The 23,126-nt window shown below is 45.5% G+C and overlaps 1 long non-coding RNA gene across 1 annotated transcript in view; it reads right to left on the reverse strand.

Moving 5' to 3' along the window:
* Positions 1-846: 846 nt before the first annotated feature.
* LOC119977716 overlaps positions 847-23,126 on the reverse strand; it is a 227,238-nt gene continuing 204,958 nt past the window's right edge. The window contains exons 2-3 of the long non-coding RNA XR_005463270.1: positions 10,911-11,044; positions 847-1,460 (exon numbers count right to left, since the gene is read on the reverse strand). This is a non-coding gene — a long non-coding RNA (uncharacterized LOC119977716). The remainder of the gene's footprint in view (positions 1,461-10,910; positions 11,045-23,126) is intronic.

Consider the following 23,126-nt stretch of genomic DNA (forward strand, 5'->3'; position numbering starts at 1 on the left):
TCCAACAAGACGTGCCCTGTCATTGGGCTGCAGTCTCTGTTCCTGAGGCTAAGTGCCGGCGTCAATGGAGAATCTGTGGTGTTCCACGATGGGAAATCCGGTGCAAAACCCTCACCAATCCCGGTACCGGTGAGGAGCTCGCACTGGCGCCGTGTGGAACACCCGCGGAAAATGGGCGGAGAATTGCCAGTTCCTGGGCCGCACATGCACAGGGCTAACAAGCAGCACCGGTCGCACCGGAAAACATGGCACCTGCCGTGCTGGACCACGTACCCACCCACCCCTACCCCACAGCCCACCTCCCTGCCCCCCCCCCCCCCCCCCCCCCCACCACCACCACTCCCCCCAACCCTAGCAGAAGCCACCCCGGCCAGCGGCATTGGTCTTGGACGAGTGAGGGGGCGCTGAACACTGTCCGCTGTCGGCATGCCAGGCTCCCAATCGCTGGGACCACACGTGGCCCCGTGCCGTCGGGAACTCGGCCCATCGGAGGCGGAGCATTGCGGACGGGCCAGCTGATGACGCTGAACGTGCCAACGGTGTTGCGACTGCAAGTGACGCACGTCCCGATAATGCCAATTTGGAGGGGGGCGCAGAAACCCCAACCGGCATCAAACCGACACCTGCCCCGATTTCAGCGTCGGCAGACATTGTCCACCGGATCGCCGTTCTCGATTTTGGCGTCAGGCTACAGAGAATCCCGCCCATTGTCTTTGCAAATGCAATCAGCATAGAATCAGTGATCTTGATATGAAAAAGTTACGCTTTATTGAATGAGGCATCAGTGATTATTCAAACGTGAACTGAGTCAGAAACACTGCTGAACAACTTCAGTGGCCCTGAAAAACTGAATCTGGAGTGTCACTTCATAAATATGAACCATTCAGGCTGGCGTCAGGGCTCAACTTATAAATTTGATTTAAAATGGATGGCATTTGGGACCTAAGGATGGGTCTAAACTCTGAGCTCTTTCTTATGGGTATTTTCAATATGGAAGCAGGAGATCGACTCGATCTTAGCCTTTCGTGATCTTAATAGGTTTCGCGTCAATTTTGAGCCAACCAAACTGAGTTTAATAAACTGCAGAAGGGTTTTCCCAATTTTTCCCAAGGGTGAGAGAGACAGAGAGAGACCAAGATTTTCTCTCTGCCTCCTATTTTTAGGAAAAGTCCAAGTCACATCACAGAACCAGGGACTTGGGTTCAATTCCACCCTTGGATCTGTGTGGAATTTGTATGTTCTCCCCATGTCTGCGTGGGTTTCCTCAGATGCTCCAGTTTCCCCCCACAGTCCAAAGATGTGCAGGTTAGGTGGGGGGCATAGCGTTACCGGGATAGGACAAGGGAGTGGGCCTTGGTAGCATGCTCTTTCAGAGGGTCAGTGCAGACCTGGTGATCCCAATAGCCTCCTTCTGCACTGAATAGATTCTATGGAGCAACACTCAACAAGTCAGGCAGCATCTGTCGGAAAAGAAACAGAGTTGGGGGTAACTTTGCGGCAGCATTCGGCACGAGCACAAACAGCGACATGGGCGAAATACTCTGCGGTTAGCCAGTAAACCAGATACTCACCGGCAAGATCGTGCTTCTCAATTTCCCCCACCCCTCACCAGTGAAGTAACAAGGGCGGGAATCTCCTTTCCATACATTGTAATAAATTTACATCTCATTTAAGCGCTTTCCAGTCACATGGTGCCACCTCACTGAATATTCAACAGGTATATAAAAACGGGAATCAGTCTAGGCGATCTCACTGGGTTGCAAAGGTAAGTATCGCCCCAGCGGGAGAGGCGCAAGCCCGGGCAGTGCCTTGGCACTGCCTTCTGAATTTTCCCCTGGGACAGGTTGGCACTGCCCCTCGAACATGTTGGTACTGCCAGGCCTGGCCATGCCACCCTGGGAATTCCAGGACCAGTGCCAGGTTGGCAGTGCCAGGAATGGGTCTTCTGGTGAGACCCATTGGGAAATGTTTCCATTATTGTGTCAGGGTGTGGGGCTGGAGGGGTGGGGTGGTTGCTGCCTGTGAGGGGGAGGATAGTCCCTGATACTTGTGCGGTGGTGGGTGGGGGGGGGGGGGGGGGGGGGGGGGGGGGAGAAGACGAGAGCTCCATCTACCTGCATGGTCATGGCGGGGGGGGGGGGGTGGGAAGCAGCCAGGAAGGGGAGGAGAACCCCCAATGCTTGCATAGTTTTAGGGCAGGCAGGAGGCGAAAGCCCCCATATCTCCATGGTGGCTGGGGAAGGGACGGTGTCTCACCCAGATTCTCGTGGGGGGGATCCTTCTTGTCCATGAGGGTGTGGGTGGGGGGGGGGGGGGGGGGAGTTTATTTCCAGCGCCGTGATCTCTGTGGAGTGGGCCTGGCTGGCTCTCTGAGGTCTTGTCCCGCCAGAGTCACGGCGTAAACCACGCCTCCAGATTTTCTGTGCGCTGAGTGCCAGAAAAGCGGGCTGAAAACTCAGTGTTTCCGGGAAGATATCCATTGGTTTTCCGTCAGAATCTGACACTCTGATAAGTTTTGGTAAAATTCCACCCAACATTTCAGGTTTGTGATCTTTAATCAGAACACTCTGACTCAGGGGGATGAACGCTAACAACCGAGTAACATCTGACATCACAAATTGAGAAAGCCCACTCCTTCCCAGTTTCCACTGCCGATCTGGCATGAGATTCCGTGTCCATGTTACACGTTTCTGAGAGCCTTGTCTCCCCCCCCCCACATTCTGAGACATGGCTCACAGTTGAACCGCTGCAGAAAGCTAAGAGGTTGAGTGATACCTCGTCAGATTTAAACCTAAGATCCTTCTGGCCACAGGCTTGACTCTTGATTGACCGGCTGACTTTTTTCTGTCACATTAGCCCATGCTGTTAAATGCTTGCCTCGCTCTGATATCTCAATGGAAAGCCTCAACAAAGCTATCTTCATTTTCCTGCCTCAATGTCATTGGGTCCTCTGGGAACAGAATTGAGCAGATTGAACTCACAATTACCGTTTTGAATGATTGTGCTGCTTTTTCACATTATGGGCGTGGGAGATTATGTGCGCTGAAGGTGCATGTGAATGCTCATCTTCAATCGATGTCTGCAATTTAGTGCCATTAGATAGAACCTTGCACTGAACAATAAGAATGCCGGAATCATTAAGTGTAACTATCCACCCAGAGTTGCATTTTTGCAATAGGAAAGCACAAAATGATCCCTTATGTTCATTGACATATTTTAATAAACCCTTCAAAATGTGAACTTAATCCCCGAGTTCTGGCAAAGTCTCGATACACTTAAATGTAGTTTTGCAACCAGGGCTAACAACAATCAAACTAGTTTCAGTCTCAGGAAAATCATACTGAAAAAACTCTTGCGTGTGTGGAATATCAAGATTCTTTTTAAGGTAGAGCCCAGTTTACATATATTCTAATTAAAATGGGTACAATTAATTTTCCCAAAACACTACTTATATATTGTCTACCTTTGAACAACTACCAGCACCAGGTTTTGCTGTTTAATGGAACATTATTAACAGAGGATCAGAGCAGGATTCAGAAAGAAAGATAAAAGAAGTAATTTTCTCCAGCATTCATATCGATTATAAAATAGATCCCAAATATGTGCTCACAGCCACAGGGGTATTATTTAATCAATGGCTTTGTGCACCCCCATGTCTCATTGAGTATGTGCACGGTAGATTGAGTTCAGGTCTTGTTCTAGTTGGGTGATCTCAAGAGGCAGCAGTTGGGGTGCAACAGTCCCTCGGTTGAGGAAGATGAACCTGTCAAGGGTCCACCCTGATCCTTACTCAAAGGTTCCCAGGGTGGAGATCAGGCAAAGGACAGATCAGACTCCATTATTGTCCATTAGCTTACAATGTCAAAGCAGGACAAAGGAACAGCATTAAGCCATTCAGCCCCTCGAGCCTGCTCTGACACTCTATTAGGTGATGGTGGATCTGTATCTTGACCTCTATCCACCTTGGTTCGGTAACCTTTGGGCAGCATGGTAGCACAGTGGTTAGCACTGTTGCTTCACCACTCCAGGGTCCCAAGTTCGATTCCCGACCTGGGTCACTGTCTCCGTGGAGTTTGCATGTTCTCCCTGTGTCTGTGTGGGCTTCCTCCGGGTGCTCCGGTTTCCTCCCACAAGTCCCGAAAAACGTGCTGTTAGGTAATTTGGACCTTCTGAATTCTCCCTCTGTGTACCCGAACAGGCGCCGTAATTTTCAAACATATTTTCTGTGATTTGACAGTGCACCTAAACTACACGATACTCACAGTGAGGAAGCATTTGCTGGAGATTTCCCAGGGGCTTGGAGGAATTTCCCTGCTTTCAGCTTTGAGGCAACACTGGAGTCAAAGTGTTGTCCCTCAGGTTCTGTTGAGTCGAGTACTAGAAAGGAGTTCTGTGCTGGGCAGCACGGTAGCCCAAGTGGTTAGCACTGTGGCTTCACAGCGCCAGGGTTCCAGGTTTGATTCCCGGCTGGGTCACTGTCTGTGTGGAGTCTACACATTCTCCCCCCGTGTCTGCGTGTGTTTCCTCCGGGTGCTCCGGTTTCCTCCCACAGTCCAAAGACGTGCAGGTTAGGTGGACTGACCATGCTAAATTGCCCCTTAGTGTCCAAAAAGGTTAGGAGGGGTATTGGGTTACAGGGATAGGGTGGAAGTGTGGGCTTAAGTGGGTCGGTGCAGACTCGATGGGCCAAATGGCCTCCTTCTGCACTGTATGTTCTATGAACAAAGGTTTTCCTCTCCTCCTTTGCAGATGTTGACTCTCAGCTGGTTTAGCACACTGGGCTAAATCTCTGGCTTTGAAAGCAGACCAAGGCAGGCCAGCAGCATGGTTCAATTCCCGCACCAGCCTCCCCGAGCAGGTGCCGGAATGTGGCGACTAGGGGCTTTTCACAGTAACTTAATTGAAGCCTACTCGTGACAATAAGCGATTTTCATTTCATTTCAGCTTACCTGGCCCTCAGATTCCAAAAACAAATAGATATAGGAGTAGGCCATTCGGCCCCTCGAGCCAGCTCCTCTATTTAAATGGATCTCAGCTAATCTGCATCTTAAGTTTATTTAACCGCCTTGGTTGTTCATTCACTTTTGTCCAGATGGCAAATTATAAAGCAATACACAAGTCCTTTTCCACCTCCTAGCTCAGCCAATTTCCCAGCAGTCCCTATTTATATGTGCTCAGGATACTTAATCATCAATACCCACCACCTGGATGCTCTTATCCTTCACAATACAATTAATGTGACACAAGAATTGGCTCCATCCTCCTTAACATCCTTTGCTCATAAGAATCTATCAATTGTCTGCATGGGGTAGGCTATTGGACAGGTATTACAGGGCTCGGCAATTTGTCTTTGTGAGACTTTTAATTGGGTGGGAAGAAAATCTTGAAACTTCTGTGGTCGTCTGGGTTTGTGATGTCTGCATCAAGCAGGTTTCTAGGAATTCTTTCCAGGTTTCCAGGTGGAATCCATACATTAACTTTTCTGACTGTAACATAATCCGATAAGTGTTTCGTGTTTGTTCAGGTAGGGGGTTGTATCTTTGGCTCAGACAGCAATGTATCTTCTTCCAGTTCGCTGTCACAGCTGTTGTAGCTTATGGATTGCCAAGATGACACTTTCCCCAGTGATTTTGAGTCCTGTCAAGAGGATGGCTCCAAGAATGTGAGGCAGCACAGTGGCATAGTGGTTGGTACTGCTGCCTCACTGCGTCAGAGTTCCAGGTTCGACTCCAGCAATGGGTGACTGTCTGTGTGGAGTTTGCACATTCTCCCCGTGTCTGCGTGAGTTTCCTACGGGAGCTCCTGTTTCCTCCCACAGTCCAAAGATGTGCAGGTTAGGTGGATTGGCCATTACAAATTGTACCTTAGTGTACAAAGGTGTGCAGGTTAGGTGGGTTGGCCATGTTAAATTGTACCTTAGTGTACAGAGATGTGCGGATTAGGTGGATTGGCCATGTTAAATTGTATCTTAGTGTACAAAGGTGTGCAGGTTAGGTGGATTGGCCATGTTAAATTGTACCTTAGTGTACAAAGGTGTGCAGGTTAGGTGGATTGGCCATGTTAAAGTGCCTCTTAGTGTCCAAAGATAGAATTGGTTTTCATTCACTTTTGTCCAGATGGCGAACTATGTGCCATCAAGACCAAGGCAGGCCAGCAGCGCGAGTTCTATTCCCATACCAGCCTCCCCGAACAGGCGCCGGAATGTGGTGACTAGGGGCTTTTCATAGTAGCTTCATTGATAGGGCAGGGGTCTGTACTCGATGGGCTGAATAGCCACCTTCTGCACTGTCGGGATTTTATGATTCTATGATTCAGTTACATACATAACTTGGCAAGGTTCTGCCATGCATGGGGAAGAGAAAGCTGAAAGGGGATTTTATAGAGGTGTTCAAAATCATGAGGGGCCTGGACAGAGTTGATTCAGAGAAACTGTTCCCATTGGTGGAAGTATTGAGAACGAGAGGGAACGGACTGAAGACAAATGGCAAAAGAATTTGATGAATATCTTTTCTACACAGCAGGAGGTTGGCATCTGGAATGCACTGCCTGCGAGTCATAGAATCATAGAGTTTACAGTGCAGAAGGAGGCCATTCGGCCCATCATGTCGGCACTGACCCTTGGAAAGAGCACCCCACTTAAGCCCACGCCTCCACCCTATCCCCGTAACTCAGTAACCCCACCCAATCTTGTCACCACTCAGGGCAATTCATCATGGCCAATCCACCTAACCCGCACATTTTTGGACTGTGGGAGGAAACCGGAGCACCCGGAGGAAACCCACGCAGACGCGGGGAGAACGTGCAGACTCCGCACAGACAGTGAGCCAAGCTGGGAATCGAACCTGGGACCCTGGAGCTGTGAAGCAACTGTGCTAACCACTGTGCTGTCGGAGCCAAATAAGTCATTCAAGGGGGAATTGGATTATTACCTGAAGACAAAGAATGTGCAGGGCTACTGGGAGAAGGCGGGGTAGTGGCACGAGGTGCATTGCTTTTTCGGAGAGGCAGTACAGATACAAAGAGCGGAATGGGCCCCTTCTGTGCTGTAAACATTCTGTCATGTTTGTCTATGGCCTCCCAAACTGGTGCCACTCTTTGGGATAGTTCAGAGGGTACTGCAAACCGTAGCCCACAATGAATCAAATCTCAGCAAAGGCCGTCATATTAGTGGAGCGTCTGTCAAGTTCAGCACGCTCAAACTGACTGCCCTGCATCCGAATGTGGGTGGGTGACTGTGCTGCTTCCCCACTTGCCTGCTTTCCTCCTTTCCTCATCTGACGGCCTAAGACCTTGGCCTCGGCACAGGGTCTGTGTAATCTTTGTAACTGGAGGCACGCAAGGGCATGTAAACTTGTTCTCTGTTGGAAAGTGGATGAGGTGTGGGGCTGCTGAGGGGCAGACGCTGGTAATCCACAGATTCCGCTCTTGTCCAAACCTTCCAGCATTGCTGGGCCCGTGGAAAAGTGTTGAATCTGGAATTACTCTTTGGGTTCTTTGGGAGGTGTTGGAAGGGAATAGTCTGGGGATAAATGGCAGGGGCAAAAGCGCCCTAAGTGGATCTTTCATTTCCTGTCTCAGTCACACCGGTTTCAGCAGGGCTGAATTTAATATTGTGTTTCCAAGTTGTCCCAGGCAGCCCCACCCACCCCTTGCCTCTGCTGTACTTCTGGAAGTGGCCTTAAAGGGAGTATCCAATGTGGAGGCGGACTGAGATATAAACCAGGTGTCCCGCCCAAAGCCAGGCTGCAGGCCACAAGAAAGGAGTGGAGGGCTGGGGTCATCAATGTGAGGAAGGGGAAAACTCATGGGTGGGGCACAATAAATTGACGGGGGCTTCTGGCCTTAGGGTGGCCAAAAAGGAGGCACCCACATCTTGCCCAAACCCCCAGTCAGCCAGGCTTCATATGGTGGGTTAATCACTTGGTGCCAACCTCCCCCATCACGGTTAAACTCCCAGCGGGAGCAGATGTAGGCCCTCGGCTATCAATTGGCCACATCAGGACCTCAATGACTACACAATGCCTCTCCTGCCATTGGTATACTTGAGTTGGGGTGAGCGGGGTCGGGTAGGCGGTGAACACAGTGCCATTGCCATGCCACCGAATCTTACAGCCGCCAGCACCTGTCATCCCACGGGGCCATTACATTCTGGCCATAATTTTTACTTTTTGCTCCGCTCCCCTCTATTGGTGTGAGAATCACAGCCACTTGCACTTCCATATGGAGCACCCTTAATATAGTAAATCGGCCCAATGTGCTTCACAGCAGATCTGTCAAACAGAATTTGACACCAAGGGAGTATCAGGGCAAGAGGTCAAATGCCTGGTCAAGAGGTATGGTGCACAGCGCATCTTTAATGAAAAGAGGGAGCTAGGGAGGCAGAGTAGTTTAAGAATGGAATTCTAGAGTTCAGGGACGTGAGCTGTCGGCGTAGTGACCACTGCAAAAGTGCTGGTCTCCTCCTCGCAACCATCCGTTATGGGAAATCAGAAGCCGGCCTCAGGCTGGGGCTCCAGGTCCAGACCTGCATCGTTTCATGATGCAGCAATTACCAAGAGCTGCCCTTGAACAAAGCACTGCCTGTATTCTGGCCATCATCAGAAAGATAGTGAGAACTGGGCCAGAATTAACAACGAGGGCGCCTGAAGCTTATCCCAGCAATGTGGAGTCATGGAATAATACAGCACAGAAGGAGGCAGTTCAGCGGCATGGTAGCACAGTGGTTAGCACTTGGGTGACTGTCTGTGTGGAGTTTGCACGTTCTCCTCGTGTCTGACTGGGTTTCCTCCGGGTGCTCCGGTTTCCACCCACAGTCCAAAGATGTGCAGATTAGGTGGATTGGCCTTGATAAATTGCCCGTTAGTGTCCAAAAACGTGCATGTTAGGTGGGGTTACAGGATTAAAGGCAGAAGGCAGGGTGGTGGGCCTAGGTAGGGTGTTACTTCAGAGTGTTGGTGCAGATTCGATGGGCCATATGGCCCCCTTCGGCACTGAAGGGATTCAATGGGTTCTATGAACCTTCTGCCAACTTTTTGAAAACCTTATCTGTCCAATTCGTCTCATTTCCCTTGCCTTTTCCCCATGTGGGTCCCTTACATAAAAGCAAAATACTGTGGATGGTAGAAATCTGAAATGAAAACAGAAAATTCTGGATTAACTCAGCAGGTCCATCAGCACTTATTTAGTCCTTATTGTTACACATTAATGCTCCCTTTTTCTTGTGTCCATGGCATCTTTGTTAATCTCTCAGCTCCAACCAGCCTCTGACCTTGTATGCTGCCCCATGTCCTCCAGCCCCCAGCTCTCCAACTGTATAACCCATGATATTTCTATCCCTCTTCAGTTCAGAAGAAGAGCCAGAAGAACTCCACAGATGTTGCCAGACTTACTGAGCTTATTCAGCATTTTCTGTTTTCACTATCTTGGGTCCCTTACACCCAGACTCCTGCGTAGTGAAGAAGTGACACCTGGATGAGATCCACTTTATGCTGGTCCTGCGGATAACCAATTAATAAGAAAAATGAATTCTGATTGTGTGATCATAAATATTTCCCCAGTGCGATGTCATCAGCTTAATGAAATCCTAGTGACCCCATAATACTTTTCCCATGATTGCCATTTGCATCAAGTATTAAGCTGAGTCTAAAGTCTTGTTCGAGGAATAAATACATATCCTCAATTAAAACAATAAGCATTGATTTCCTTTATTATATTAAGGTGTTAATTTGATTCTTCTTATGAAATTTGGTGTTGATCAATACATTTCAGCTTTTACATATGCTGGAAGTTTTAACACTCTCTTTTGCTTCTGTGGTACCAAATGTAGTTGAATTCCAACAATCGGTTTGTTAAGAAATTTTCCGCACACATCAGGGAATTAAGGATCAAATCGGACACTTTGCAAATCTTTATATTGCAGCTTTCAGAAATGTCATCAAAATGTTGTTTTTAAATTACTTTAAAAACCTACTCAACACAGCAGTGATTGAATTTGCATAACGCAATGCTGCCGCAAAGTAAAAGTACTCACAGGTGCGATGCACTGGGCTAGGCACAGAACAGGAGGGCCCTGGGTCTCGGCCCTTGCCTCGTACAGAGTTAGTAAATCGCAGCCGAGGTAACGGAACTGGCCCATGAGCTCAGGATGTAAAACAGTACATTTGCCAGTCTCCCGCCATCAATGGCCAGCAACCAGGATGGTTCTAGCTGTGGGCAAGTGTGAAGGCAACTTGAGGGCCATAGTTAGAGACCAGATTACATTGTCTAATCAAAGAACAAAGAACAAAGAAAAATACAGCACAGGATTAGGTCCTTCGGCCCTCCAAGCCTGCGCCGACCATGCTGCCCATCTAAACTAAAATATTCTACACTTCCGGGGTCCGTATCCCTCTATTTCCTGATGGACCGGCTGAGTTAGGTCCAGGTCACTATCATCCCCTCTTCCACCACCTCCTCCGGCAGCGAGTTCCAGGCACCCACGACTGTGTAAAAAACATGCCTTGTACATCTCCTCCAAACCTTGCCCCTCGCACCTTAAACATCTACCCCCTTGTAATTGACCCCTCTACCCTGAGAAAAAGTCTCTGACTATCCACTCTGTCTTTGCCCCTCATAATTTTGTAGACCTCTATCAGGTCGCCCCTCAACCTCCGTTGTTCCAGTGAGAACAAACCGAGTTTATTCAGCCTCTCCTCATTGCTAATCACGGACACAAAGACTCAGAACACTATCGTCTTCTGCCAACACCTATGAAATCTATCCCAGGTTTTGACTCTCTCGCCTAAGAGTGCATTTTACGCCATGCCCCATATTTAGGTCCATCGGTTTCAATGGGCAGAGAGAAACGGCAGATTTTTAAAAATTCAGTACAATGCAACATTAAAACCATTTCAGATTTTCAAAGCCAATACCTTTTGTCCAGGCAAACTCCATTTAATCTGTTTGTTTCAAACGGAGGACGGCAAAATGTTGAGTGAATGTGTTAAGCGTTTGTCCACCCATATCACGAGCAGTCATTTCGAGGCTACAGTTATTTCTTGAAAGGCTGTAGGGATGGAACACAAATTGCACAGAGCCAAGTCTGCTTTCAGCTTTAATGAATAAAGAGGATTTCAAATCCTGTGAGCTTGTGCGGTCCCACTGAGACACCGCCAGAGATTGAACTGATCTCAAATCGACTGATATACATTTTCTCACTGTGAATGGCAGACTATCAATCAATGTCTCTGTGCTCTAATCCAGAGATGGTTCATACGAGTGACCTGACCTGAGAGACAATAGTTTGGGCCAGGTTGCATTGAGATTCTTGCGATCCCCTGAATCACTGTGATGATTGCTGTTCAGCCGTGGGTCAGCCTGGGTCACAACCGCATCGTAAGTTGATGCCTCTATTTCTTTCATGCCTCACATGGATTTTTTTCCACAAAAAAAAAAATCAGTGGGGATATTTTAATAATGGTTTATGAGGTCAAATAGGCCATTTATACAATGCATTTTTCATCAATGTGAAGCAATTTCAGTTTTCCAGTGACACAAATGATGTAACGAGGCTGCAGTCTCCAAATCAAATTTAGGCAGGCAGTGTATGACCACTTTGAAGAGGTAGCCTCGCACAATTTAAACTTTGCGCAGCCACTATTTTAACTTTAAATAAAAATGCCACAGTCCCCCAGCTACTTGCTTCCCAGCAGCATGTGAAGCCAGCCCTTGCTGGCGGGAAAAGACAGTCCCAAGAATTCCAGCCCATACCTCCATGTTCCCTGATAATCCCATGTCCCCTCCATGCCCTGTGTCCCCTCCATGCCTCCTCATACCCCACACCCCCTCTGTTCCTGTCAACTCAATGCCACCTCATTCACCCTCTGTGCCTGCCCTGTGACGCCTCCATGCCCTCCATGAGCATTCTATAATCACTCACCCACTATCCACTGTCGGCAGATCTCAGGAGCCCTGCAATAGCGATAAGAATTACTTCAAAAGGATAAGAAAAAAATTAAACCTCAAACAATATGATAACGCTGCCACTCAAGCGCACCAACATTTTTACTGCGCAGGAAAAATATTTCTAAACTCTATGAAAAAAAGTTAAACCCCTCAAGTGATCACTCAGCTGTAAAAACAAAAATCCATTCGGGAAAAACATCAAAGATAGTTAATCTTTCAATAGCCTCTTTATACAGTCAATCATCATAGAATATCATCATAGAATCCCGACAGTGCAGAAGGAGGCCATTTGACCCATTGAATCTGCACCAATCCTCCGATGGAGCACCCTACCCAGGCTCACTCATCTTCCCTATACTCGTAACCCCACCTAACCTTTGGAAACTAAGGGGAAAATTAGCATGTCCAATCCACTTAACCTGCACATCTTCGGACTTGGGAAGAAACTGGAGCAGATGGAGGAAACCCACGTAGGCACAGGGGGAAAGTGCAAACGCCACACAGACTGTCGTCCAAAGTTGGAATCAAACCTGGGTCCGTGATGCTGTGAGGCAGTAGTGGTAACCACTGTACCACTATCCCACTCCAAAATGTGCGCACAACAACGTCTGAGCTACATGCTTCATTAGCTTTTGAAACCTTAGCCATGCATTCATAATGGGCTCAGCTGTCAAAACAAACCACTATAGCTACCTATTAAAACAAGGCATGAATGTGGGGTCATGGCATGGACCTTACCTGAATGTCTTCCCACCTATGGGAAGATTGTTGCGGCTCTTTGTGAGGAGGTGGGAGGAATTAAAATTACTGCTCCCACAGCCTCAGTTTTTCCAATTCCCTCACCCATTTTTTTGTGACACATAAATCCAGCGCAAGAAGCCTGCATTTGAGAAACCTGTCCTAATTTAAACACTTATTCAAATGGATGTAAGTGCATAGGATGAACTTATACTGCAGCGATTGTGTCAGGTGTGGCTCAGTGTGTAGTGCGGTGGTATCTGGGCTGTAAGATTCTGGGTTCAATTCCTGTTATTTAACTGTAAAATTCAAGGCTGATGGTCCAGTGCGGTATTGAGGGAGTGCTGTGCTGTTTGAAGAGGTGGCGACATTATAGTATTGTCACTCGGCTAGCAATCCAGAGACCCAGGCTAATGCTCTGGGATCAAGACTCGCATCCTACTATGGCAGATGGCGAAATTTAAATTCCATAAAATAATCGGGAATTTAAAGTCTAATGATGACCACAAATGATGTTGATTATAGTAAAAACCCATCTGTTTCACCAATGACCTTTAGGGAAGGAAACCTGCCATCTTTACCTGGCCGGGCCTGACTCTTAAATGGCCTAGTAAGGGCAATTAGGGATAGAACATAGAACATAGAACAGTACAGCACAGAACAGGCCCTTCGGCCCTCGATGTTGTGCCGAGCAATGATCACCCTACTTAAACCCACGTAACCCGTATACCCGTAACCCAACAATCCCCCCATTAACCTTACACTACGGGCAATTTAGCATAGCCAATCCACCTAACCCGCACATCTTTGGACTGTGGGAGGAAACCGGAGCACCCGGAGGAAACCCACGCACACACGGGGAGGACGTGCAGACTCCACACAAACAGTGACCCAGCCGGGAATCGAACCTGGGACCCTGGAGCTGTGAAGCATTGATGCTAACCACCATGCTACCGTGAGGCCCCAATGGACATCTCACAGCGCTTGACAATAGGATGGACAATAAAATACTGGCCCAGCCACTGATAACCACAACCCAGGAAATAATTTTTAAAAAGTTAAACTGAGACTCCTGCTTTCTCATTTAGATCGATGTAAAAGATTCCGGGACACTATTTAAAAAGTAAAGCAGGGTAGGTTTTGTGAGAGCCATGAAGAGTCCAACACGAGTTCATGAGTCAACCGAAACTTAACTTTGTTCATAGTAATATTTACACAGCACCAGTTGTTCGCTACTGGCCATCTCTCTGGTCCATTTATACAATAGAGAAAGTTAATGATTGCCCCATCCCCTCATCGGGGGAGCTCGCATTCCCCAACTTCCATGGTGTAACCAATTGTCCCTCCCCAATAGGATCTGTGCAGGATGCAACAGAAGGAATTCTGACTGATGTCACAAAGTAAATGCTGATCTGACCATCATCACGTTGCTTTTTTGTGGGAGTTCACTGTGCGCAGATTGGCTGCTGTGTTTTCTACATTGGTTGTACTTCAAAAATGAAGTCAATATACGGGATATGGCGAGAATGCGGGTAAGTGGTTCTGAGACCACAAATAGATCAGCCATGATCTTATAGAATGGCGGAGCAGGCTCGAAGGGCCGGACGGTCTACTTCTGCTCCTAGTTCTTATGTTCTTATGATCCATCAACAGTCAAGCGCTGTGAGATGTCCAGTGGCCGTGAGAGGTGCTACATAAATGCAAGACCTTTGCTCCTTCTACAGCCGCGTATTCATCCAATGCTTTGAGAAATAAGAAAGATCTCCAAATTACAACTGGGCTTCAGGCAGATCTGGGATGGGCAGTCCCATGGTGGGTTGTGAGAAATGAGGCTGTTAGGTTCCACAAGACCCTACCCCCTGTTTTTAATTCCCCACTCTGTTTTCAGTGGGCAATCCTCCCACCCTCTCACATCGATACTTAGTTGTCAGAATGTTTCCGATGCCTCAGCTGGCTTCTCCCAAGGTTTCCAAACTCTCTTACTCAGTGGGTCTTTCAAAGGCTTCCAAGACCTTCCTGACCACCTGTAAATACTGAGGAACATGGAATACAAATTTCACCCATGCGCAGACCTGTCAATGGTAACCCCGGCGTCACAGGGCGCCCATGTGGGGCCCACAACCTAAATCGAACCTGCACCTCTCCCCACCTATCAAAGCAGGAAATGTTTGGGCTATTCTGGGACTGCCAACCAGGTGAGAGCTGCTTTTAGACGCACCCAGAAAAAGGCTCAAATATATCATCAAGAGGTTTGCGATGTTTTACCGTTAGTAGGAGAAGCTAGAACCCGATGGCACAGCCTCAAACTGCAGGGACGGACCTTTAAAACAGAGATGAGCAGGAATTTCTTCAGCCAGAGGGCGATGAATCTGTGGAACTCTTTGCCACAGAAGGCTGTGGAGGCCAAGTTACTTAGTGTCTTTAAGACAGAGATAGATAGGTTCATGATTAAAAAGGGGATCGGGGTTATAGGGAGAAGGCAGGAGAATGGGGGTGAGAAACATATCAGCCATGATTGAATGGCAGAGCAGACTTGATGGGCCGAATGGCCTACTTCTGCTCCGGTGGCTGATGGTCTTACTAAAGGCACCTCATGAATGCAAGCCTTTTTGGAATCAATCTCAGAGGGGGTCAATTAATCTCAGCTTTGGAGCTTAAAGGCCTTTGGCCTTGAGTGTTGCTGGGCCCTTGCTGGGCCATTTCTCCAGCCTTAGAGTGTCACAACATACTCACTGCTAAATTCAGACAGTGTCTAATTTCACACTGGAGCTGAGGTTCCACCCATTGTTGGGCACTGGTTCCAGTTCTGTAGGTTTGGAGAAGTCTTCATGATCATCTGAACGTTAACTATGAGTCTTTATTAACTCTTTGAACTATTTACTTTTTAAAAAACATTTTAAGTGCCCAATTCTTTATTTTTTCCAATTAAGGGGCAATTTAGCGTGGCCAATCCACCTACACTGCAAATCCTTTTGGGCTGTGGACTCACGCAGACACAGGGAGAATGTGAAAACTCCATACGGATAGTGATCCAGGGCCGAGCTCGAACCCGGGTCCCTGGCGCCATGAGGCAGCAGTGCTAACCACTGCGACACCGTGCCGCCCTCTTTGAACTATTCACAAACATACAGTAGAGTGTACAAGCTGGGAGCTGTCTCCATGCTTGCTGGGTGCAGACAGCTGTGTCCAACACTCAACTGACCCTGGGTGCGGGTCACGTGCCTGTCACATTACAGTACTCAGTCCCACATTAACCCTGTATGTGCCAGACCCATATACTACACCACCCTTTGTCAAATTTAAGAAGCTTACAAAAGGGATTGCATGTAACTTTGGTACAGTAAAGCATAAGATCTGTACCTAACCCATGGTTAATCACCACATTCACGTCAATGTCCCCCGGCCTTTGTTTCAGATTGAAATAAAACTGGCAGGCTCACTACAGCCTCTGTCATTCTGCCTGTGCTATACCCCATTTTTCCTTACTTACACAAACCTGGAGGTTATCACGATTATGGCTAAATAGGTTTTGCTTGCTTTCCATGCGTTCCATGTACTTATCTATAATTCATTTGAAGGTGTCAAGTGTTCAGTAGCTCCAAACTGGTTAACCTGAAGGATGCTCATTCAGAATGTCCATTCAGCCTTTGTGACTGTATGTTCGCTAACACGAGCAATTTTTAAATGTGTGTGAGCAGTCAACCCTGAAAGTAGGGATTATGATTGAAATTCCTAATTGTATTATGTCATGTCAAGGTTCCCTCTGTTGCAGCCAATTCCAACGATGCACATGGAAGGGAAATATCTAAAACTTGTAGGAGATCTTATAGTAGGCCAACACCCCTGTGTTCATTATATTTTGCGGTGTCAGGCGAATGTAGCATTCTAACATGTTTACACTGAAATACTGGATTGTGTTGCATTTCAAAACCTGTATGGTAATTATTTTTCTCAGCATGGCCCGTCACTGCGATCATTAGTCTCTATTCACCACTAAAGAGCACAATTATTTAACGCTCATTTAAAATTATGAGTAATGGTTTTCGTCTATTGAACCCCAGCTAGCTCAATCATTTTTTTTTGAGGTAGGTCTTATGACACATAGGTGCTTTGATTTTAGTGACATAAAGCAAGGCATATCAACGTTTTATTCTCAAACATTAAGACTCCAGTCCCCGCCGATACAATTATTTTTGGTAATTGAAATATAACTGGAATCTATTGATCTGTGCACAGAGCTCCCCCTATTGGAGTTACCTGGACCTGTAGGGAAGTATCACCCCCTGTATAATCTAAAAGGTACTGGCCAAGTTTGGAGTAGGCCAAAGAATTGTTTTAGACACTCCCCACCATCCTGTCAAAAAAAAGGGTGCTTTTTTCAGAGTTACGTTCCTTGTATTTTGTTTGAATATGCATTAAAAGGAATCTATCTGGACATTTGATGCAGTTAAGTGCAAGCTTTGACTGATGCTGACCTGGTTTGAAGTTACAACCAAGGTAACGAGTATTAAAAAGAATGAATGAGAATAGTTAACGCTGGTCCTGCCAGCCGGCTCTATCAGTGACTCTCGATCGTGTCATAAGAATTTTGCTTTAAGAAATGTTTGGCTGCTCATGTCACTGCAGTGATGTCAGAGTGTGGGTGGAGCTGACCTCTGGCTCTGCTTTTTAGTTTCAATTTGGGAAAAGGTTGGGTGTGTCTGTGTTTTTTTGGTTTCATTTTCAGTGTTGGAGCTGAAGCCAGACTAAACAGGTGTACTGTTGATCTCTCTGCCATGAAAAGACTATCTTTTGATCATTTGGTGAATTCAGAATTATAAATGCTTTCAGTAGTGAATGTAAATCTCATGTGTTTCTGTTAAAAGGTGTTTCTTTTGTCTTCTGGATGTTGTTTGGGAAATTATTAAGGATTACTTAGTGTTATATTCTTTGGGGGTTGTATTTGAATTAATGGTTGCTAAGATGTTCACTGTATGTTTTAAAAAGGTTAACCTGAGTTCATAGAATAAACATTGTTTTGCTTTAAACAATACTTTTCCATTTCTGCTGTACCACACCTGTAGAGTGGGCCGTGTGCTCCCCATACCACAATCTATTAAAAATTTTGGGCCAGGTAAACTCCATGATACACTTTGGGGTTCTCTAAACCCTGGCCCATAACAAATTGGGGGCTCGAGGGGATAAAAGCCTATCTATTGAATTGGCTTAGTGAACTTAAAGACAGTGAGGGGTGAGCATATTGTGGACAATGGCTCTTTCAGAGGCTCTGAAGTTTTTGGGGGTGGAGACGGTCACACGCAATATCTTATGGACAGAGACTAAAAGCAGACTGTTAGATTTGGCATTAACATTACCTGACAAAATGCGAAAAGGTGAGGTAATTATGGTGGTGGCTAAGCATTTAACGTTGCCTGAGACACAGTTTGACTCATTGGAAATGGCAAAAATTCAGTTACAACTTTAACAAAAGGAACATGAGAAAGAATTAAAGCAGCTTGAATACAAAATATATAGAGAGGAAAAAGAAAGAGAGAGAAGAAAGAAGAAAAGAAAGAATAGTCCTAGCAGAACAAAAAGAAAGAGAAAGGGAGATACAGATTAGGGAAAAAGATAAAGAGAGAGTTTGAACTTCAGAAAATGGCCATGACACATGACAGTCAGTTAAAATTGGCAGACATAAAGGGAAACGTACAGTTGCATGATAGTGATGAGGATAGTGAGAAAGAGCATCACAGCTGAAGGCTTGGTGGGGATCTATTTAAATATGTCCAAGCATTGCCAAGGTTTGACAAGAAGGAGGTGGAAGCCTTTTTTCATTTCATTTGAGAAGGTAGCCAAACAAATGAAATGGCCACAGGACATGTGGGTATTACTGATTCAAACAAAGCCGATAGGTCATGCTAGTGTTTGCATCACTACTGGAGGAGATATCTGGGATGTATGAGAAGGTGAAAAAAATCCATCTTAGGTGCATATGAACTATTGGCTGAAGCCTACAGACAAAGGTTTAGAAATGTAAGGAAATAATTTAATCAAACATATATGGAGTTTGAAAGGCTCAAACAGAGTAATTTTGATAGGTCGATAAGGGCTTTGAAAATAGACCAAACGTATGAAGCTCTCAGAGAAATTATACTTTTGGAGGAGTTTAAAAATTCAATTCCTGATGTAGTGAGAGCTCATGTGGAGAGCAGAGGGTTAAAACTGCAAGGTTGGCAGCAGAAATGGCAGATGATTATGAATTAGTTCATAAATCAAAGCTTAGTTTCTGACATCAATTTCAGCCTGTGAGGGATAGAAACTGGGGACATAAGAAATACTCAAGTGGTAAAGGTAAAGGTGATCTGATGGGAGATAATAAGGAGAGTGTACCTCAGACTAAGAAAGAAATCCAGGACGGTGGAAAAGAAATGAAAAATATAAAATGTTTTCACTGCAATAAACTAGGCCATGTAAAATCACACCGTTGGTGGTGTGAAGAAAAGCACTGGGAAGGCTGATGTGGTAAAACAGGATAAGACAGTAGGGTGAACCGCTCCAGTGCCATGCTCGCCGCCTGTGGGGGACAGAATCGCTGCTGCCCTTGCCCGTTTCACGCTGTCGTGAAACGCGACAGCGTTCACAACGGCGCGGACACTCTGTCCCGCGATCAGAGAATCGCGCCCCAGATGTCTTGAGGAGAAAATGGAGACCATTACATAATTGATGAAAAGTGGGCAGAAGTTCATTAAGTAGTATTACCGGTAGGGTATAGAAAGGAGGTGTTGCAAGTTACACATGAGGTACCAGTGGGAGGTCATTTGGGAACAATGAAAACTCAAGCTAAAATCCAAAAACATTTTTATTGGCCTGGACTACATAGAGATGTACTTAAATTTTGTTGATCATGTCATACATATCAAGTGATAGGGAAACCTCAAGCAGTGATAAAACCAGCGCCTTTAATACCCTTTCCAGCATTTGTGGAACCGTTTACACGGGTTCTAATTGATTGCGTAGGACCGCTTCCTAAAACGAAAAGTGGGAATCAATATATTTTGACTATAATGGATGTGTCTACTAGGTTTCCAGGGGCCATTCCAGTATGTAATATTACAGCTAAAAAGATTGTGGAGGAGTTACTTAAATTCTTTACTAGTTATGGACTACCCACAAAAATACAATTGGATCAAGGATCGAATTTTACCTCAAGGTTATTCAAAGAAGTTATGGATAGCTTAGAAGTAAAATAATTTGAATCAACTGCGTACCATCCAGAATCGCAGGGAGCATTAGAAAGGTGGCATCAGACATTAAAGACAATGTTGAGGGCTTATTGTCACGATTATCCAGAGGATTGGGATAAAGGTATTCCATTCATACTGTTTGCAATTAGGGATGCACCTAATGAGTCAACCAAATTCAGTCCTTTTGAACTAATTTTTGGTCATGAGGTAAGAGGACCACTTAAATTGATTGAGGAAAAATGAGTGAGTGAGAAATCAACTTACATTATTCGATTGCTTGTCAAAGTTTAGGGAACGATTAAATAGAGCAGGTGAATTGGCTAGACAACATTTGAAAGTTGCACAAAATGTGATGAAACGGGTAGTGGACAAGAAATCCAAAGTTCGTAGTTTTGCCAGTGGAGATAAAGTTTTAGTGTTCTTACCGGTGGTAGATGAATCCTTAAAAGCAAGGTTTTGTGGACCTTATCAGATTGAAAGGAAATTAAGTGAGGTGAATTTTGTGGTAATAGCATCAGATAGAAGGAAGACTCACCAAATGTGTCATGTGAATATGCTTAAAAGGTACTTTGAAAGGGAAGGAGAGAAAAAGGAGGTTTTAATGATTCTAACTCAAAGTGACGAACCAAATCCAGATGACTGTGAATTTGACATACCTCAAATTAAATTGGAAAACGAGGATGTTCTTAAAAATTGGGATAAATTGTTGAGTTACCTTCCAGAGGAAAAACGGACTGACCTGAAAGAGTTATTGATATCACATGGGTAAGTTTGTAGAGATAAATTGGGAAGTACTAAACTAGCTATACATGATGTAGATGTGGGAAATGCCGTTCCAATCAAACAACATCCAGATAGATTTAACCCTTTAAAATTGGCACAGGTTAACAAAGAGATTGAGAGTATGCTTAAAAATGGCATAATTGAAGTGGGTTGCAGCCAATGGAGCTCACCCATAGTGATGGTACCAAAACTGGACGGCACCCAACGGTTGTGTGTGGACTATAGAAAGGTTCATGCAGTTACAAGAACGGACTCTTATCCTGTCCCACATTTGGAGGATTGCATTGAGAAAGTGGGACAATCAGCTTTTATTTCCAAACTGGATTTACTTAAAGGTTACTGGCAAGTACCTTTATCCAAAAGGGTGAAGGAGATTTCAGCTTTTGTGACTCCAGATGGCATATACCAATTCAAAGTTATGCCATTTGGCATGAAAAGCGCCCCAGCCATATTTCAACGGTTAACAAACAAAGTCGTTTCAGGATTACCCAATTGTACGGTTTACATCGACGATCTGGTAATTTTCAGCCAGACATGGAAAGAACATTTAATACATCTGATGGAGTTATTCGATTGACTTCAGGAGGCGGGTTTGGTGATAAACCTAGCCAAAAGTGAATTTGGAGAAGCCCAAGTCACTTTCCTTGGCCATACAATTGGAAAGGATGGAATGGTCACACGGGATGTGAAACCAAGTTATTGAGGAGTTATCAATACCCTCAAGACAAAGGGAAATAATGCAATTTCTTGGCATGCGTGGATTTGATCGAACATTTGTGCAAAAGCTTTGTAGCGTGATTGCTCGACTGATGGACTTGCTGAAGAAACAGCGAAAATTTCAATGGACAGTGGAGATTTAACAGGAATTTGACAGTCTGAAAGCTGTGATAACCAATGCTCCTGTGTTGGATAATTACAAGGGGCTATGTGATCAGAATGAACTAAAGCATCTGACTTTAAAGAGAAATGCAGAGGCGTAGAGAAATGGAGGCATCATGCAGAGACCTGCTTGTTCAAAGAAACAGTCAATCACGAAGGATTTCAGTTGGAGGAAGAAGAACAAAAAAAAAATTGACTTTATTATTATACCTGTTTGCGTGTGCTGTTTTTTGAAACGTAAAAGTATATTTACGGTGTGCATTTCCTAAAGGATAGTGAAAAGGTGAAAAATGAAACCATCTTGAAGTTGATGGTTTTTTTTTTCTTGGGGGAGGTGTCATGAGAATGTCTCTTTAAGAAATGTTTGGCTGCTCATGTTACTGCAGTGACGTCAGAGTGTGGGTGGAGCTGACCTTTGGCTCTGCTTTTTAGTTTCACTTTGGGAAAAGCTTGGGTGTGTCTTTTTTTTGGTTTCGTTTTCATTGTTGGAGCTGAAGCCAGACAAAGCAGGTGTACTCCGGTTCTCTCTGCCATGAAAAGACTATCTCTTGATCATTTGGTGAATTCAGAATTATAAATGCTTTCAGTAGTGAATGTAAACCTGATGTGCTTCTGTTAAAAGGTGTTTCTTTTGTCTTCTTGATGTTGTTTGGAAAGTTATTAAGGATTACTTAGTGTTGTATTCTTTGGGGGTTGTATTTGAATTAATGGTTGCTGAGAATTAATGGTTGCTAAGATGTTCACTGTATGTTTTAAAAAGATTAACTTGAGTTCATAGAATAAACATTGTTTTTCTTTAAAGAATACTTTTCCATTCCTGCTGTACCATACCTGTAGAGTAGGCCATGTGCTCCCCATATCTCAATCTATTAAAAGTTGTGGGTCAGGTGAACTCCATGATACACTTTAGGGTTCTCTAAGCCCTGGCCCATAACAGTAGTCAACATTGAATGGGAACGAGGAGCCAAGGTGAAACTTCAAACAAGGTCACATCCTGTGCATTGTATCCATTACGTTTATATTACAGGTTGCAACATTCTTCAGTTCTGACCCACAGAATTCTATGGATGACATTTCTATGAATCCAGCAGAACTGCCCAGGAGAGATTTGGCCACTGTTGCTTCACTGCGCCAGGGCCCCAGGTTCGATTCCTGGCTTGGGTCACCGTCTGTGTGGAGTCTGCACGCTCCCTCTCTGTCTGCGTGGGTTTCCTCTGGGTGCTCCGGTTTCCTCACACAAGTCCTGAAAGACGTGCTGTTAGGTAATTTGAACATTCGGAATTCTCCCTCGGGGCGGCAATGTGGTGACTAGGGGCTTTTCACCGGAACTTCAGTGCAGTGTTAATGTAAACCCACTTGTGATAATAAAGACTTAGAAAAATTCAACCCACTCCTCTGCAATGGATTTGATCAATGTAGCATTCAGTACTATTGACCTAAGTCTATTACACACACACACACACACACACACACACACACACACACGTGTGTGTAGCTTCAGTGGTGCTTGACGTTGTTAGCGGAGGGCTGGCGAGCGCGGACCCGCCGGATCAATTG

Source organism: Scyliorhinus canicula, chromosome 14, assembly GCF_902713615.1.
Source record: "Scyliorhinus canicula chromosome 14, sScyCan1.1, whole genome shotgun sequence".
Lineage (NCBI taxonomy): Eukaryota > Metazoa > Chordata > Chondrichthyes > Carcharhiniformes > Scyliorhinidae > Scyliorhinus > Scyliorhinus canicula.